Source organism: Cryptomeria japonica, chromosome 3, assembly GCF_030272615.1.
Source record: "Cryptomeria japonica chromosome 3, Sugi_1.0, whole genome shotgun sequence".
NCBI lineage: Eukaryota > Viridiplantae > Streptophyta > Pinopsida > Cupressales > Cupressaceae > Cryptomeria > Cryptomeria japonica.
The window spans coordinates 224,463,258-224,482,264 of NC_081407.1; the positions used below are offsets into that span (position 1 = coordinate 224,463,258).

General features: G+C 33.2%; 1 pseudogene; it reads left to right on the top strand.

Moving 5' to 3' along the window:
* LOC131874049 (MLO-like protein 10) overlaps window positions 1-15,336 on the top strand; it is a 32,598-nt pseudogene extending 17,262 nt beyond the window's left edge.
* The last annotated feature ends 3,671 nt before the right edge of the window (window positions 15,337-19,007 follow it).

Genomic DNA, 19,007 nt, shown 5'->3' on the forward strand with positions numbered 1-19,007 from the left:
AAATGTTTCTTATTTTATTGATATAGGGTTGGCAAGTTGTTTAACAATAATTCCTTACATTCTCATTTGGTTTTCCCTTTTTGTTTACCGTTATATATTTCCATTAAAACCAAGTGTATATATATTGGATGAGGATAGTGCAATGCTAAAAATCCTAGCTCCAACTGTTTCATTCCTCTATATATCTATGTATTTTCTTGAACGAGATTATTCAGGGTTCCTAAGACTTTGTTTCATATATAATGATCAAGAGGTTTCCCTATACATGCAGTTGCATGTACACTTATAAAAGTAGGTTTCATCTGGTTTAATTGATGCCACATAAGATTGTTGGTATAGTATTCCTAGACTATTATGAAACAACTGATGCATACACCCTCTTATTTCTTTTAACAAGGTAAGGATAGATCCTTAAGGCACTTACAACTTCTTATTCATTCTTTCTCAAAAAATTTAGCAAGGCCCTGCTTAAAAAAAAAGTAATAGGTACAAAGAACTAAAACTATAACCATATTCAGAAACATGTATTTGTGGCTACACTACACTTACATGCAATCAACCTACAAAAAAGGAGAACGCAACTAATAATATGTGCTCTTCCAATTGTTTTTTTCCTTTACTTAACTTTCATGAGAAAAGGAGAACAACACAACTAATAATATGTGCCCCTATAGTTATTTTCTCCTTTCCTTAACTTTCCTGACATAATGAGAAAATAACAAAAATATATTGTATATAAGAGTATAAGAATCCATCCATTTATTTATTATTTTCATTTTTTTTCAATATATGTCTATAAATCATCATATGTGTTATAATTTGTTCATTCTACATACCTCATTATTAAATTTTTGCTCTCATTTTGAGATTTTATTGATACAAATGTAACATTGACATTAGTCATAGTTGGGGTTTCTATTTTTTATTTTTCCTTGAACTTTTTATTTTGGTTCCCATGAGTGTCTGCCTTCTTTTCTCTTTTTGATCCTATAAGGGTTGATCCATAAGTCTTCAAGGAGATCCCTAGTACTTGGGTAACAATTTTCATTCCTTAAAAAGTTGGGATGCTAGTTTTAATTTGAGATTTCTTCCTATTTGGTTCCATCTTATGTCCTGTATCTCAACTCTTGTGAGTCTCAAGTTTTTTTTCATAAAAGTTATCATTTAGTGGATTTTTGTTTCAATTATTCTTTCTATTTGGATTTAAGCCCTCTCTCACTTTATGAAAATCAAAACATCCTATCAAAAACCAATTATGAAATTGGCAAGGCAAGAGATAGGAAAGTACGGTATGTGAATATAATAGATCACAAATTAATGGAGTCTTTATGGAAAAATCTAGTCATATGGACATTAATAATATATAAAGACCATTAAAGCTGATAGGGTACCATAGACCTAGAAATAATGCACTGACCCTAAGAATGGGAGGGTAAATCTAATTATGCTTATTAGATTGACAAACTAATTAACACATCTAGATCAATGTATGCAAACATAATTAGAAACCTATTAGGGTGAAAATAATTTCATCAATAGCAAGATGAGTAAACAACCCCAAATCTTAAATACATATATAGAAACCATGCAATAAATTTAATAGTTTTGTTCTTCCTCTAAAGTTACTTGAGTACGAAAATAATTTAAATTATGTAATTTTTTTTAAAAAGAGCACAACCAACATAGTGTTAATCCCTTTCTCTATCTGCTAGTCTTAAACCACACACATTAAGCAACATATTAAGTCTAGAGAATGTTATTCAACTTTGAGTGTTCCACACTTTAAATCCTAGTAGTGTATTCTTAGTGTGACCACATACATTAAGCAAAATATTAAGCCTAAAAAATGTCAGTCAACTCTAAGTGTTTACTACTTTCAAGCCTAGAAGTGTAAGCTTAGTGTGCATGGTTTGAGTTATTTCCTTTCTCTATTGAGAGGTCAAACAATATAATTTGACCAATAATAAAAGGAAAAGCTTTGAGATTTGTTCATAGGTCTAGTTCACTAGTTTTAACAAGTTTGCGTATTTTGAGTTGTGAATATCTTCATAAGAAGAAGGAAGAATTATTAGCATAGAACTAAATGATCCATCCTTATCTAATTCCATTCATAAAAAAATACATCATGTATCTGTTTGATTTACTATGTTTTAATAATACTTTTAAAATGGTTTGTTAAAAATAGTTATTATGATTTTTCATAAACCCCTATTTCTAACTATTAATTACTAAATTCCTCTCTAAATTGATAAAAAAGGTCTATTATTTATTTATTTTTTATTTTTTCTCAAAGGAATTTTCGTGAAAAGGTAATGCCGTTCTAGAAAAAACCATACAAATCTATTAGAATAGATCACCTCCTCACTATTAAAAGCATTAAGACATTTCAATTAAATATTTTGGTTGACTAAAAGTAATAGAAAAAGTTCAATGGAAATCATTACTGGTCTTCCAAACAAAACTAGTAGAGAGTGCTTGTTGAGGGTGCCATGGAATCCTCACTACAAGCTAATCTATGTTTGTAAAACCTAGGGACATATTGTAAGAATCCCACTGTTCTATAAGAATAGAAAGAAATGTGGTGCAAGCTAGGAATTGATTGTACTACACGTGAGTGTTGCAATTCCTTTCCCAATAATTATCTACGACCTTCTCAAAGGATCTTTTCAAACCTTGCCCCCTCTTCCTTTTGGGTTTCAATATATATATTTTGCTCGTTGTGATTCTGTAAATCACAAACTAGTCCTAATGGGTTTTGTCAACAAACAATAGCTAACTTGTAAAAGCCTCTTCGTCTATGATTTTTGTTCTGGTATTCTCTTTCTTTTCTTATTCAATAAGCTAATTGCTTCTTTGAGATTAGAACTAGTTAAAACTTCAAAACAAAATTGAGTGGTGGTTAAAAACTAATTTTTGAAATCATATGATATTCAAATTTTTAAATAATATATATTTTTTTGCCTAATAGTTTTTGTTTCTCAATTGGAATGCCTTAGTCAAAGATAAGTGTTTCAAGAATAGGTAAAAGATTTTATCGATTTTATACAAAACCTCCCTCTTCCATCAAAATTAATTACACAATTTATATTTTAACCTATTTGAGATGACCATTAGAGTTTTCTTTAAGCTGAAATCTCCCCATCTCCACCCCTCAACCAAAACAAATCCAAATAACTAACAAGGATTGTTCACATTTGTTTCAAGGAGATGGAAGCGATGTGTTGACCTTCCTGATAGAAGATGTCTTTGTGGTTCTTTAGTGGACTTAGGTAAAGAACTGATCTACATTGCTAGAGGTTGTGACAAGAATGGTGAGATTTTGTTTACAACAACAGTTTATAATATAGAGGAAGACATGTGGGAATATCTTTCTCCCATAATTTGGGGCGACAATGCATGTCACACTGCGTTTGTTGATAACAAGTTATATATGATGAAATGTCATATTAATAGGCAATATGTACAATGTTATGATCCCAACACACAACTATGGAGAGATAAGAGCAATGTCCATGTCTTTGCTTATCATAGTTTCAAATTTGGCTTTATGAATCCATATTTACTTGCATTGGGATGGTTAGTATGTGTTTGTGATGGAAATGTTATAGAGTTTGATTATGTGGAAACTCAAATCCATTAAGTAGTAACACATTGTTCTTAGTTACTCATAGTTGAAGGTATGACAATGTGGTGTGGGTAGATAGTTATATGTGGAAGAATTATCGGAGGTGACATAGCATTTTATCTTTTTGAGCCTTTCATAGTTGGAGAGCATGGACAAGTGGGAAAAGAAGATAAGTGGACTCTCCTCAGCATTTGGAATTCCATGGAAATTTGTGATCTTCTCAATTGTTGTGGAACATGGACATTGTGAATTTTTTCACTGATATCCTGACCTTAGGCAAACACTTTTAAATCTTGGTGTGTGATATTCAAGCAGTCCTATATTATTATAGCCATACTCAGGTCTTTTATAATGGCTATTATATTGAATGGTTAGGATTGTTGGTGTAAATAAATATTCATTATGGATATTATTACACTTTACTTAAGTTAACTTAGGATAATGCATCTCTTCATAGTTTGGATTTGAAACACTTAGGGAAGTGTGCACATAGGGATAGAGCTTGTAGGAGAAATTCCACCTTTTGTGGTCTTGTTTTGTTGTTACACTCCACATTCGGTGGGTCATCCACCTCTTGTGGAATATTATATTATTTCTCCTACCTACCCCTAGTATTTCTTACCTACCCTTGTTTCTCATTGAGCCACATGTCATGATTGTGTGCTCGTACATCCATATGGCCTTGCCTATATAAGAAGGCCTATATTCGTTGTATTGGCGAATCCAGTTGATCATTTTCATATTGATGAGAATATAGTTTGTTCTTGTCATTCTTTTATCTCTATTTTAGTACTTTTCATTATGCCCTTGATCTTGGCAAAATCTCACATTGTATCAGAGCCATTGGGGCTTCATTGATTGATTTTTGGAGACATCGTGGAAGGCTTCTATTTTCGGATCTAAGGGACTTCATTTTTTGGAGGCATCTTAGAGCATTTTCAACCTCACCATTGCATCCGAGAGGCCGTTTCCATAAAAATCGAGTATAAATTTGACCTATTTTGGCGAAAATCAATTTCCAGTTTGAAAATTATTTTTTGAAAAAAAAAAAAAAATTGAAAATTATTTTTGGGATGCATACCTTCTGCCCAGTCAGCAGCGCATAGTCAGTGCCCAATCAGCAACACCCAGTCAGTATTTTCTTTGGAAAATTTTAGACCCCTCTCCGTTGAACAGTTTGGATTTTTGGGTCAACTTTGGAGGCCCATAACTTGCTCAATTTTGCTCCTTTTTGGGTGCAATTTTTTTTGATTTGGGATATTTTTTCGTGCTCTTCGCAGTGCTGTTGTTATTTTATGGTTTTGGTGCATAGGTTTTTTAGAAGTTTCAGATTCTCTCAGTTGTACCTATCTAATCCTCAATTCTGCAACTTCAAAGGACTCGTTTGAGCTCATACGACCTCCTTTTCAGGTGCCATTTTTTTGAAAGTGCATGTTTTTTCATCTACTTTCATAATCTATGATCAGATTTTAGAGATTTTAAGTAGAAATTGTACTTTCAAATATTGGTCTTATTTGGCCTATTTAGTACTTGTAAATTGCTTGGATCTTAGTTTAGATCTCTTGCTTTATTAGTTTGAGTCTCTTTTGGCCTTATTGAGGTAGTTGTAAAATTGAAATCAGAAGTCCACTTTCCCATTTTTTGCAAGTGGCCCATTGTACATGCACTAAGTATAAAGTGCCAAATCATCACTTTTGGGGGCGTTCTTTGATTGAGTGAATTTGGGGGGGTGTCTTGTGTGATTGTTTCTCTCTTTCCTTGTACTCTTTCATTTTTGTTGCAATGAGTCCTCATAAATTTCCACCTTTAACTCCACATAATTATGCATCATGGAAAATTAAAGTATGAAGCAAATTAATGGAAAAAGGTCTCACGCATTACATAGATGGAACAATAGCAGCAGCACCTGATCCTAAGGTTGATACTAATGCTCAGTTAGAATGGCTCACTAAGAATTGCATGGCTCTTGGAACTTTGCGCAAGTATGTATCAGATGACCTCATCTTTCATATTGAAAAGTGTACTACAATCAAAGATGCTTGGGATATGTTTCAGAAATTGTATGGTTAAGTTGATGAAATCAGAGGTTATAAGATTGACAATGAGCTCACCAACTTGGATCCCAAGAGTTTTGATACAATCCAAGATTATGTCACCAAAGCAAATGAGCTAAGAGCAAAGCTTAAGGATTGTGGAATTGACAAAAAGGATGCTCAGTTGATATTCAACTTGTTGGACAAGCTTGCACCAGAATATGGAGCATTTGTGTCTAGCTTCCAAACTCATCGTTTGACAGTGGGGAGTTCCTATGTTATGCCTTCATTTGATGCTTTTCACAGAAATGTTGATATTGGAACAATCTAAGTTGTTGAACATCTGGCTTCTCAAGTCTTCAAAGTCCAAGGCTTTGGTGGCTAATCAAGAGAATCAAGGAAGTCAAGGCAAAGATTCCAACAAGAAGAAGAAGCAATCTAAGTCACAGCCACAACAGGAAAAATGATAATCATCCTCTCCATCACAAGGCAATTTTTCATCCTCTTCCAAGAAGGGGACACCACCTAAGAAAGATAAGCCAACTTGTGCATATTGCAAGAAGTATGGTCATGATGAGCATCGATGCCACACAAAGCAAGTTGATGAGTTAACTAATCTTCTTAAGAAAAACAACATCAATTTGCCATCCACCTACACAAAGAAGGATTCATCTCCTTCCTCTTCCTCACAGTCTAAGGGAAAAGGGCAAGCATTTGTGGCTACAACAAGTTCTTCACGGCAGTGGATACTTGACTCAGGTGCCTCATATCACATGGGTTCTACAAAGGAGCAGTTTTCTTCATTGGAGCCATCTAAGGTACCTCACATTTACATAGGTGATGATACACAAGTAGAGGTTGAAGGGAAAGGTTCAGTTGACATGGATGATGGAACATTTGAGAATTTTCTCTATGTTCCTAACTTGTCTACCAACCTTCTCTCTATTTACCAAATCACTCACTATGGGAATGGGAAAAATGTTGAGTTTACACCAGATTCAGTTGTGGTAAAGGAACTTGATGATGATGCCTTGGTAGCAGTGGGACAAGTCAATGACAACTCAAGGCTTTATTCATTCTCCCACTTTGTGCCAAGTTCACCTTCTAGGGCCTTGCTTACTCATTCAAATTTTGAAAGTAAGCTATGGCATGAGTGGTTTGGTCACCTCAACTACCACTATCTTCAGCAGCTCAGCACTAAAGACATGGTCACAGGTCTACCTCGAATTAGTTTTTCAAAGGATGTATGTTCAGGGTGTTCCATGGGCAAGCATCCCGAGGAGAAGTTTGATAAGGGGAAAGCTTAGAGAGCTTTGGAAGTTCTTCAACTTGTTCACAATGATGTAGCAGGTCCATTTCCAGCACCTTCATTTAGCAAGGCCTGCTATGTCCTCACCTTCATTGATGACTACTCTTGCTTCACTTGGGTCTACTTTCTCATTCATAAGAGTGAAGTATTTGATAGATTTTAGGACTTCAAGACTCGTGTGGAGAAGCAATCCGGGAAAGTGGTCAAGATTCTTCGTACAGATAATGGAAGGGAATATGTGAACAAGAGACTTGAGGATTTTTGTACATTTGAGGGGATTGATCTTCAGCATTCTGTAGCATACACTCCATAGCAGAACAGAGTTGCAGAACGCAAGAATAGAACTCTCAAAGAAATGGCTAGCTATATGATTCATGCACGTTCTCTTGATCCCACCTTTTGGGCCAAGGCTATCAGTTGTGCCACACACATCCAGAATTGGGTTCCTCACAAAGATTTGCAAGGTATTACTCCTTTTGAGGCTTGGGCTGGTAGGAAACCAATTGTGAGACATTTCAGAGTCTTTGGGTGTCCAGCATGGGCTCGCATACCTCCACAAAAACGCAAGGCATTGGAACCTCAGAGTCAGCCTTGCATATTTGTTAGATATCCTAAGGGTGTTAAGGCATATAGATTGATGGATCTTGAGACACATGAGGTGTTCATTGAGAGGAGTATTCACTTTGAGGAAAGCTCTCCTAGCTTATCCTCTCTACCTCCTCCACCTTCCTCCATTGTGGATAGTGATGCTAGTGATTCAGATGATGAGACTCCTTCAACTTCGACTCACAAGGTTACACCTCCACAGGGTCCACTTGCAGTTGAGGAGACTCGTTCTCCACCTCCAGCTAGACCTCGTTGGGCTCGACAGACACTTGAGTTCGTAGGTTCTCTTGTTGGGGATCCTTCAGATACACAGAGAACTCGATCACAACATCAGGATCTTCCACATGCATTCATTGCTACTGCTTCTGATCCACAGACATTTTGGGAAGCATCAGGGGTTCCTGAGTGGGACCAAGCTATGGAGGAAGTGTATAGTTCCTTGATGAGGAACAACACATGGGATTTAGTCCATCTCCCTAAGGGGAGAAAGATGGTTTGATGCAAGTGGATCTATCAGAACAAGTATGTTGCGGATGGTAGTATGGATAAGTATAAGGCTTGGCTTGTTGCGAAAGGTTTCTCTCAGGTTGTAGGTTTTGACTACACTGAGACCTTTGCGCCCGTAGTCAAGATGAACTCCATTCGCTTGACACTTGCTATTGCTGCAGCTCATGGTTGGGTTGTACATTAGATGGATGTGAAGAGTGCTTTTCTTCATGGTGACCTTGATGAGGAGATTTATATGGAGCAGCCACATGGTTTCATCCAGGATACTTCCTTGGTTTGCAGACTAAGGAAATCTCTCTATGGCCTTAAGCAGGCCCCCAGGGCTTGGTACGCCAAGATGGATTCCTTTCTTCTCTCTGCAGGGCTCACCAGGTGTCATTCTGATCCGAATGTCTACATTTTGCAATAGGATGACTCTCACTTGATACTTGTGCTCTATGTTGATGACTTGATCATTACAGGGACTACTGCATCTATCATTAGCAGGGTCAAATCTGCTTTGCATGACAGATTTGCTATGACTGACTTGGGTCTTTTGCACTACTTTCTCGGGATAGAGATTTCACAGTCACCTTCTGGGATTACACTATCGCGGCCCAAGTATGCTCTTGATCTACTTGCATGCTTTCATATAGCTGATTGTAAACCTGCACCGACTCCCTTTCTTTCAGGAGTCAAGCTTGAGGCTCAGTGTTCTTCTCCACCAGTTGATGCCACTTTGTATTGTCAACTTGTGGGTAGTCTCATCTACTTGACCCATACACGCCCTGATATTTCATTTGCAGTTGGCATGGTTTCCTGCTTCATGAAGGAACCACATGAGCTTCATTGGAAAGCCACCAAACGCATCCTTCATTACATCCAGGGTACACATCACTATGGGATTCACTATGCAATAGGCACAAGACTTCGCCTGGTTGGTTACACAGACTCCGATTGGGTTGGCGATCTTGATGATCGTAAGTCTACTTTTGGTTACAATTTTCACCTTGGTTCAGGCCCCATTTGTTGGCAGAGCAAGAAGCAGCGCTATTGCTCTTTCTTCGACTGAGGCTGAGTATCGAGGCATTGTTAACACAGTGACTGAGACCATTTGGCTTCAGCAAATTCTCACAGAGTTTGGGTTCACCACTCCATGACCGACAGTTCTACATTGCGACAATTAGAGTGCTATTGCTATCTCGAAGAACCCGGTCCAGCACCAGTGGACCAAACACATCGAAATTCATATGCACTAGATCCGAGAGCTGATTCAGGAGCAGGTCATTGATTTGCAGTATTGTCCTACAGCGGAGCACGTTGCAGACATAATCACCAAACCTTTCACAGAGAGTAAGTTCCAGCAGTTGCGAGTTGTCTTGGGGGTGCAGGATGTGTCATTAGGGGGGGTCAGCTGACTTCTCCTTCCTCTCTTATGGGGGGGACTTTTTCCTCTTTGAGGTTTTCTCCATCTTCTTTGAGAGTCTTTTGTACATTCATCTCTCTTTTTGGGGGGAGTTTTTTCCCAATGGGTTTTCTCCCTTTCTCTGTTTGTGAGAGATTGCTTTGCATAGTTTTGCTTGCATTTGCATATTGTACATGGGTGTACCTATCATGGCCTAGTAGTTGGGACCCATCTTGCATTGTTGACTTGAGTCTTCATTCCCCTAAGTTTCACTTAAGGGGGGTGTTGGTGTAAATAAATATTCATTATGGGTATTATTACACTTTACTTAAGTTAACTTAGGATAATGCATCTCTTCGTAGTTTGGATTTGAGACACTTAGGGAAGTGTGCACATAGGGATAGAGCTTGTAAGAGAAATTTCACCTTTTGTGGTCTTGTTTTGTTGTTACACTCCACATTCGGTGGGTCATCCACCTATTGTGGAATATTATATTATTTCTCCTACCTACCCCTAGTATTTCTTACCTACCCTTGTTTCTCATTGAGCCACATGTCATGATTGTGTGCTCGTACATTCATATGGCCTTGCCTATATAAGAAGGCCTATATTCATTGTATTGGCAAATCCAGTTGATCATTTTCATATTGATGAGAATACAATTTGTTCTTGTCATTCTTTTGTCTCTATTTTAATACTTTTCATTGTACCCTTGATCTTGGCAAAATCTCACAAGGATGATCTCAAAGATTATGGCAAGAAATATATAAGATTTGAGTGACTATAGGATGGAAACCCTTTGATTGCAAAGGGAATTATTATTTAGAAATTATATTTAGTGGCATTTTTCAGTGGTTTCCAAGTAGAATTGTGGATTTCTGGTTGATTTGAACCTTGTAGATCTACTACAGTAGTATTTTATTAATATTGTTGTTGTAATCATATTTATATTCTTTTATTTTTATTTTTAATATAAAATAATATAAATTTGTAGGGTTTTGAGTAAATCAGGTGCACCAAATTTGTTGTATTTTTTGAGATTGGTGTAGAATTTGGGTGTTGAAAGAAAAATCATTTTTTGTTGTTATATATAATATTTGAAACCTTATTATTTTATATTTAATATTGGAAAATTAATCTTTTGGATGTTTCACAAAGTTTCATTTGTTTTGATATTCTCTTATTGAAGTTTGAAGCAACATATTTTTTGTGGATTTGTGCAAAATTTAAGAAATACAAAGTAATAGACTTTTTTTTGTTTAAAGATAAATTCTAATACATGTATGTCTACTTTTCATATAATAAAATATTTTATTAATGCTCATTGGATAGCTCATTAATTTTTTGTCCTCTCAATTGATTAGTTTTGGCGAGTTTGGCAAACTTTAGCATATTACTTTGTGAATCCATTTTTAGACTTGAAATTGTTATAAATTTCTAGTTGGGTGTATTATAGTGGCATTCGAGCTAAGCTATTGCTATCTTGTAAGCTTCATACTTGCAAATCATGGAAATATTTTATGAATCTATTAATGATGATCACATGAGGAGAAGTACCTCTAAAGGGAAGAAATTAGTTGTCAACTCAAGGATAGATAGAGACATTTTCCTACCCGATAGTAGATAGAGCCATTTTTCTACCTGATAGTAAATCAAAAGGATATTCCCCTACCATTTAATTACAGATTTTCTCAATTAAATTAGTTTCCAAATTGTATGAGAATTATGTTTTTTATTAAGGAACAAATAGTTTTTTAGAAGACCCGAAACCCCTTTTAACAAGTTTTGAAGGGATCTAAAACCCTCATATTTTTCATGGACCCAAACCCCAATGGAGAAAGCTACTATAGGATACAACATAGACAACTAGTAACCCACCATCTTCCTAGTATCAAATTAGAAATCATTGAAGAAATAGCTAAACAAACAAGAATTCTGAAGCCATTATCCTAAAAACTTAGATAACCATGACCTAGGGGTCTTTTAGGCCCCCTTAACCTTAATAATGGGTTTTAACAAGGCTCCCATATAATTAAGCTTGAAGATTACCAGAACTAGGAATATCATACCCTCCAATCTCTCCACCTCAATAGGAGACAAAGGAAAGAAATAAGTAGAAAGATCAGTCTTACTACCCAACCAGCTAAAAGCCAGCACAACATCAGCTCCGCAACAACATTTTTGAGCTTAAACAACAACATCCACCCCCACCTCAATAGAAGATAGGTCATCTCCAACACCATCCATATTCACCTCTAAAGAAGATAGGGCCACCTCTAGAGGAAGAACCAGAGAAAACTAGGTATGTTAAGGCAAAAGGTAAGAAATAAGGGGGAAGCCAACAAAAGGGCTAGAAAAGATAGATACATTCATTACTGCCCATGGGTAAGATACTTTAAATAGAAGCATGGGGAGGTATGAGAATTATGTTACAATCATGTACATGTCATATATTAAAACTGTATAATAGAGTGAGTAGATAAAAAAAGTCCATATAAATTTTGCAATCATATACATGCCAATAATTTAATTTTATCCATTTATAAATCAATAAAATGGTATGAATATATTGAACATATCTAATTAAGATATGCTAGAGATGTTATCTTCATGATGTTATTCTAACCTTTGTAATAAATCTAATAAATTAAACTAATATTTTTTACATCTTTTATAAATACATTGAAGATATTTGTACTCCTTTTTTATCCAATTTTTTTTAATAACAAATACAATAATATTAAATATATCTATAATTTATGTAACAATATAGACCCTCTGAAATAATATTTCTCTATCTCCCTCTCTATATATAATTTGGTCTAACAAAATATTTAATTTTTTTTAATATTATTAATTAGTTATTACTTAATTAAATTTAAATAGATGTTTTCTCTTTTTAACTATTTCTATCACTTGTTTCACATATTAAAGTATTAAATTGTTTATTTTATTTTATTATAAAATAAGTCTTGTAAAGATTGTTTTAATTTTGTTTATTTTGATCAATTATTTGTCATTCTTCTTTGAAATAAAATAAAAAACAAAATAATTATTTATTAAGATATTATGCATAATCATTAGATTATTTGTTTGAAATAACATAAGTTGATAAATAAATTATAAAATCAATTGTTAGGAAATATAAATTATGGGTTTTTCATGAAAAAACAATAATAATAAATGATATTGTTCAATCTACCCTCTATAACCATTGGATCAATTATTTCTATAATATTAGTGTGAAATTATAAAAATAATCATATAAATTTCCTCATTCTCCTCTAAATATATATAAAATATTTTTTCGTTACCTATTGGTCATAACCATTTGATCAGAACATCAATAAGTGTCTAGGCCCTATCTTGATTTACTCAACATAACCATTTGATGAGTTATTTTCCATGAAGAATAAGATTAGTGAGAATTTATAGAAAAACTCCTTGAAAATTTAAAGTACCCTATTTAACAAGTGGATCACTAGATAGGTCAATCTTGAATAGATAGGGAACATTGGATAATGAGATAGGAAACCATTGGAAAAATGAAACTATTGATTTTCCTTAGAATTGAATAATATTTTTATCAACTATGCTTCTTAACTATTGGAACACTTCTTTGTCACAAAACATATTTTTAGTAGAAAATTATAGAAATAGTTACACAGAAATCTTAAAACTATCCTTTATAAGAGTTGGATTGTGAGATAGGAAACTCTTTCTCCTCTAAAAATGTAAATCAAAAAAAAAAAATCCTTAACAATCCAACAAAACCTACTTACACAAAACATAAGTTTAGTGGAAAGTCATAGCAACAACTCCTTGCAAACCATAACTATCATATGCAACCATTGGATCATGAAATATTAACTATTTCATCACTTATTTTTCATGAGACACAAGTTTGTTGAAAATTGTAGCAACAACTTCTTGGAAATATTAACTACCTTATGTAACTATTAGGCAACTTTTTAAAAATTGAAACTATTGGCTGGACATAAAAATAAAACAACATTTCTCTTACCTACCCTTCTTAACTATTGACCACCCATTTGTCATGAGACATAAGCTTATTGTAAAATTATAGAAATAACTTCTTGGAAATATTGGCTACTTTATGTAACTATAGGATCATGAGACAGGCAACTCTTTGAAACTTGAAACTATTCGTTGACCTTAAAAATAAAATAATATATCTTTTACCTACCCTTCTTAACTATTGGACTGCTTATTTCAAACCATTTAAATTATCTACCTACCCACTATTTATTTGAGTAATTTCTATTTATCTAGGCAACTATTTATTTTGTTCCATTCATGATTGTTTTCTAATGTATCCTCCTCTATCTCATGGCCATTACTTGATTAAATCATCTAGGAGGTGTGAGAGCTTGTGTGCTAGGACAAGAGTGTGTGTTCAATTTTTTTATTTTTCTGGAATGTGCATGAAATATTTTGAAAAATGAAACAATGAAAATATTTCAATGGACTGAGGAAAGTATAGAGGTGAGTGAGTAAGTCTTTCAATTCAGAATTCATTTCTCCAATTTATCACATTACAATGATATTTTTCTTTCATCTTTTTAAATGTTTCCTCTAGATTTATTTCTACTATAGTACTTTTTTTTCCTAGTACATTTAATAATATTATTGTTCAAAAATCATTTTATTATTAAACCCACATGCTAAATCATTCTCATGCATAGGAAAAAAGAATTGTGAGTTTTGCAAGGACTCTGTAATAGATGTTTAAGAATTGAGAAAGTTTGAATTATTTTCTTGACATCTTGATAAAGAAGGTTTATTAAAAATTTGTTGTGACATGCCATGCAATGTATTGTTTTCAAGAAATGGGAGGAGGGTAGGTGTAGGCGAGATTGTTTTTGGTTGTGGATATAGTGTGTATTCATTACATTATGAAAAACTGAGAAAATTCTTTGTTTGATGGAAAATTGCAATTATTAGAAAAAAACAGAACTACAAGTCTTGTGATTATCTTATTGATATAATTCTCTATTATATTATAGATAATATATGTAAATTACTAATCAAATTGTTGGCACATATATAAATTTGAATAGTCCATGTGCTATAGTAAAAAGTATTTGTTTTTAAATGCAGAATTAGGGTTTGTATGAAAACATAAAATTTTATAGACAAATGCATAATATATGTGTTTAACTTTTGTCTATTTGATCTCTTAAATCTTAATAGTTGAGAGAGATCTATTGAAAAAAAAATTTAGATAATATTGAATTCGTGAATTAGATAAAAAACTATTTCGTGAATTCGTGAACTAGTAAGCGGGCTTTGTCATGCATTAATTAATGTACTTTCCTGTATAATCATGCATTAACATTTTCCTTTGCATGCCACCGAGTGTTTGGATTACATTAGAGTGAATTAGAAAATGTTGAATTAATTATGATAAGGTGTTTCTCCTCCTTTCTTTTTCAATTTCCTCAGTCAAAAATTGGATGATTCTCAGTATTCCGAGGGTAAAACATCTGATGAGATCCGTTAGGAATGTTAAATCTAATTGTTTTGTTTCTGTGAAAATTCTCAGTAGGGTTTTTCGATCCATGCTAGAAGTAAAGGGGTCCTTATGAACAAGATCACGAGAGAAAAGGCGAGAGGATGAAATAATGCTGTTTGTAATTACTCCTTCACTTCTCTTTTGGATCGAAAGACCGAATTAATACGATCTTCGATATAATGCTGAGAATTTTTACAGGAACAAAACAATAAGTTTCATATTCGGAACAATCTCATCAGGTGTACCATCGTCTACTTTCTTGCCATGCAAAGACCCAGAAAAGGACATCACAGTTGGAGATTGAAGGGTAACCTGTTTGCTGCTGCTTATCATTAGATTGTCTCAGAAGCAGAGTCATATTAGAAAACCTATTATCAATTTATCCAGAGCTCTCCAGTCAGTCGAATTATTATGTTGTTTATCTGAGTGAGGATTGGCATGGCCTTCCATGATTACATCGCGGTATTGGACCTCAAGCTCCTGTTTACATGCGAAAGTATGCTGATCTAACTCAGGAAGCATGTCAAGATTGGTTGCCACAGAGGATTTGATTTTGGTGTGAGTGATTCAGAATTCCACAGGCGACCATTTTCCCCCTAGTATACCTAAGCCTATCCTATGAAGGGATTAAGGTTTTGTTATGTAAATATGTATTTTTTTTAATTTTGTATCCTTTTTATTTTTTATATTATTAAGTGGGTGTTAATTAGGGTTTTTAAAATGACAAATTTTAGATTTGGAATTAAGGGGGAATTTAGAGTCATATTTGTATTTTGAAAAAAAAATTATTTTGACAAATAGAATTTTAATGCGAGATAATGTATGAGTTAATATCTTGTTATAATGTTTTTAAAGTACTTAAAAGTATTTGGGAAGTGTCTAGACCCTCAAAAAGTAGCTTAGAAGATAAATGATGAGATTGAAAAAGTAAATTTTGATTTGGAGGAACAAAGTCAAAAACTCATTCTCTGGGTTTAATGAATCTACGTAATTATTGTCTATTTATATTTTTCATGGAGTTATATTTTTCGTTTTCTTTTCTACTTTTCTAGAAAAATTACTAGTTTGAATCAAGAATTTAGTAAGGAGAATATAGGAGAAACTATTGAGAGCTTCAAAGAAGAGCTGATTTTTAAATAGGTTTTAACACTGAGAGCTTTTCAAAATTTGTTGGAGGGTTCAAGATATGATCTTTAATATATTCTCTTATATAATGTATATTCATGATGTTGGTGATATAATTTTGAGGCACAAGTATCTATATTTTATATGATTTGTGGATTCATGATGTTGGTGATATATGTATTTGAGGTCTTGCATTTTATGTGTTAAATCATAAGGTTAAAAAGAAAAAATATCATAGAAATTTAGCCATGTTGCTATAGCAAGTATGAGTAATGAAGAGATTTCATGTTGTTTTATATCCCTCATTGCCTGTGAGAGAAGCCAACCATCAATCTAAGATACATTAAAAAAAACTAGATTTCACATAGAATAAAGGATATACAAAACACACTAATATGCAAATATCAAAACGTATGAATCTCCTCAAAATTCATAGCAAAGGGGAATCAATTAAAGAAAATATAAAATAACATCAAATGTCTTCTTTTCAAACTAACCAAATGCACCTAAAACACATAAAAATTCTCTATCTTTATTCATATCTTCCATAACACCATGACTATAATTTTACAGTTCCTTTTTTCTTTTTAGATCATGTAATTTAATATATTGATTGCAAAGACACTGAATTAAGAATTAAAGACACTCTAACCTCCACTTAAATGCTCATATCACTAAGACTACAAATACACAAATTGGACAAAGTTATAAGCATTCATTATTCAAAATTAATATAGATTGCAAACATTTTATAAGAGTGTATACCTCTACCAACCCTATTATAAGAGCCTAGATATTAATAATACACATTTCATAATAGATTAACAAATATTGAAAAGCTATTGAAAAACTCTTTAAAAGTAATCTCTTCTCCAAATCTTTCAATCTCTTCCTCTTATATTCTCCTTGAAAATCTATTAATTTTCAAAATAAAAATCTCTGAAAAAAGAAAAAAGGAACTAATATAATTTCAAGAAAAGTAAAATATAAAATAATTTTCTAGATTCATTGAACCGAGAGAATGAGTGTTGACTTGTTTCTCCATATCAAAATTTCCTTTTCCAATGTCAACACTTGATTAGATATTAGATATTTTGTGTCTGAAGAATCAATCATCCTGGCTGAAAAGTTGTTGTTGATCTCAAGTAACAAATTATTTCTGTTTCTAATGGAGAAGGTTTATTATAAACATTTTTAAGAATATTACTTGTACTACCAAGATTAGCTTCGGTAAGTCTAACAAGAGCTGCAAGCAGCGAAGTTTCTGCCGAGAGTCATTGCTTGTGACTTGTGTTTTTTGTTTTAGATTTGTGATTTTGGTGCTGGTTGGTTTGTAATTTACTGAAAACTTAAATGCTCATATCACTAAGACTACAAATACACAAATTGGACAAAGTTATAAGCATTCATTATTCAAAATTAATATAAATTGCAAACATTTTATAAGAGTGAATATACCTCTACCAACCCTATTATAAGAGCCTCATTTAAATAATACACAACTATAGAAAAGCATTAGATAGCAATAAAATACATTCAACTTAAAATCAACCCATAGAAAATGACATAAATTATAATCAACATTATGAAAATAGATATTAATAATACACATTTCATAATAGATTAACAAATATTGAAAAGCTATTGAAAAGATATTTAAAAGTAATCTCTTCTCCAAATCTTTCAATCTCTTCCTCTTATATCCTCCTTGAAATTCTATTAATTTTCAAAATAAAAAATCTTCTCAAAAAAGAAAAAAGGAACTAATATAATTTCAAGAAAAGAATAAATATAAAATAATTTTCTAGATTTATTGAACCGAGAGAATGAGTGTTGGCTTGTTTCTCCGTATCAAAATTTCCTTTTCCAATGTCAGCACTTGATTAGATATTAGATATTTTGTGTCTGAAGAATCAATCATCTTGGCTGAAAAGATGTTGTGGATCTCAAGTAACAAATTATTTCTATTTCTAATGGAGAAGGTTTATTATAAACATTTTTAAGATTATTACTTGTACTACCAAGATTAGCTTCGGTAAGTCTAACAAGAGCTACAAGCAGCGAAGTTCCTGTCGAGAGTCATTGCTTGTGGCTTGTGTTTTATGTTATAGATTTGTGATTTTGATGCTGGTTGGTTTGTAATTTACTGAACTTCTGCACAATTTGAGAAATCTGGAATCTAATGCTTGGAAAATGCACATCAATATGTGTGGCTAGCCAAAAAAAAAAAAAAAGCATAAAACAACTTCTCATAGCTTTGATTTCACAACAAAGTAATATCATCTATAGACAAAACACTATAGAGGAGCAAAAGGAGAAAATATGTATATATATTGACATGTGTTTCTAGAGCATTTTTTAATTGATTACATGGTATTTAAATTGAAAGTTTTTGTCCTGAACATTGTTTGTCAATTGACTGCGTACAAAACTAGTATAGTGGTATTCTGAGTCAATTTCTTTGTAGACTTTTCTGGTTGTCCTTAGCGTCTCTATAGGTTTTGTGATTGTTTTCATCAGCGTACAAAACTAGTATAGTGGTATTCTGATTAAATTTCTTTGTAGAGTTTTCTGGTTATCCTGAGCTTCTGTGACTTGCAAAATGCATTAAAGTTGGTAGTTAGCTTAATCAGAAAGCTTGTACCTAAATCTGATCTATGAATTGGTTATGTTACATTATCCTAGCATACAATGAATATGACTATTGTTACTAAGGCAATTAGTTTGCTGGATGATTTTCTCTGAAAAAGATGGATAGAATTGTTTTAAAAACCAGTGAGTTTCAGTCATTCATAGACAATACCAGAAGATCCCCTTCCACAAAACTTTTCTGTTGGAGCAGTGTTTATGATATTACAGTGGAGAAATAAACATTAGGTGCT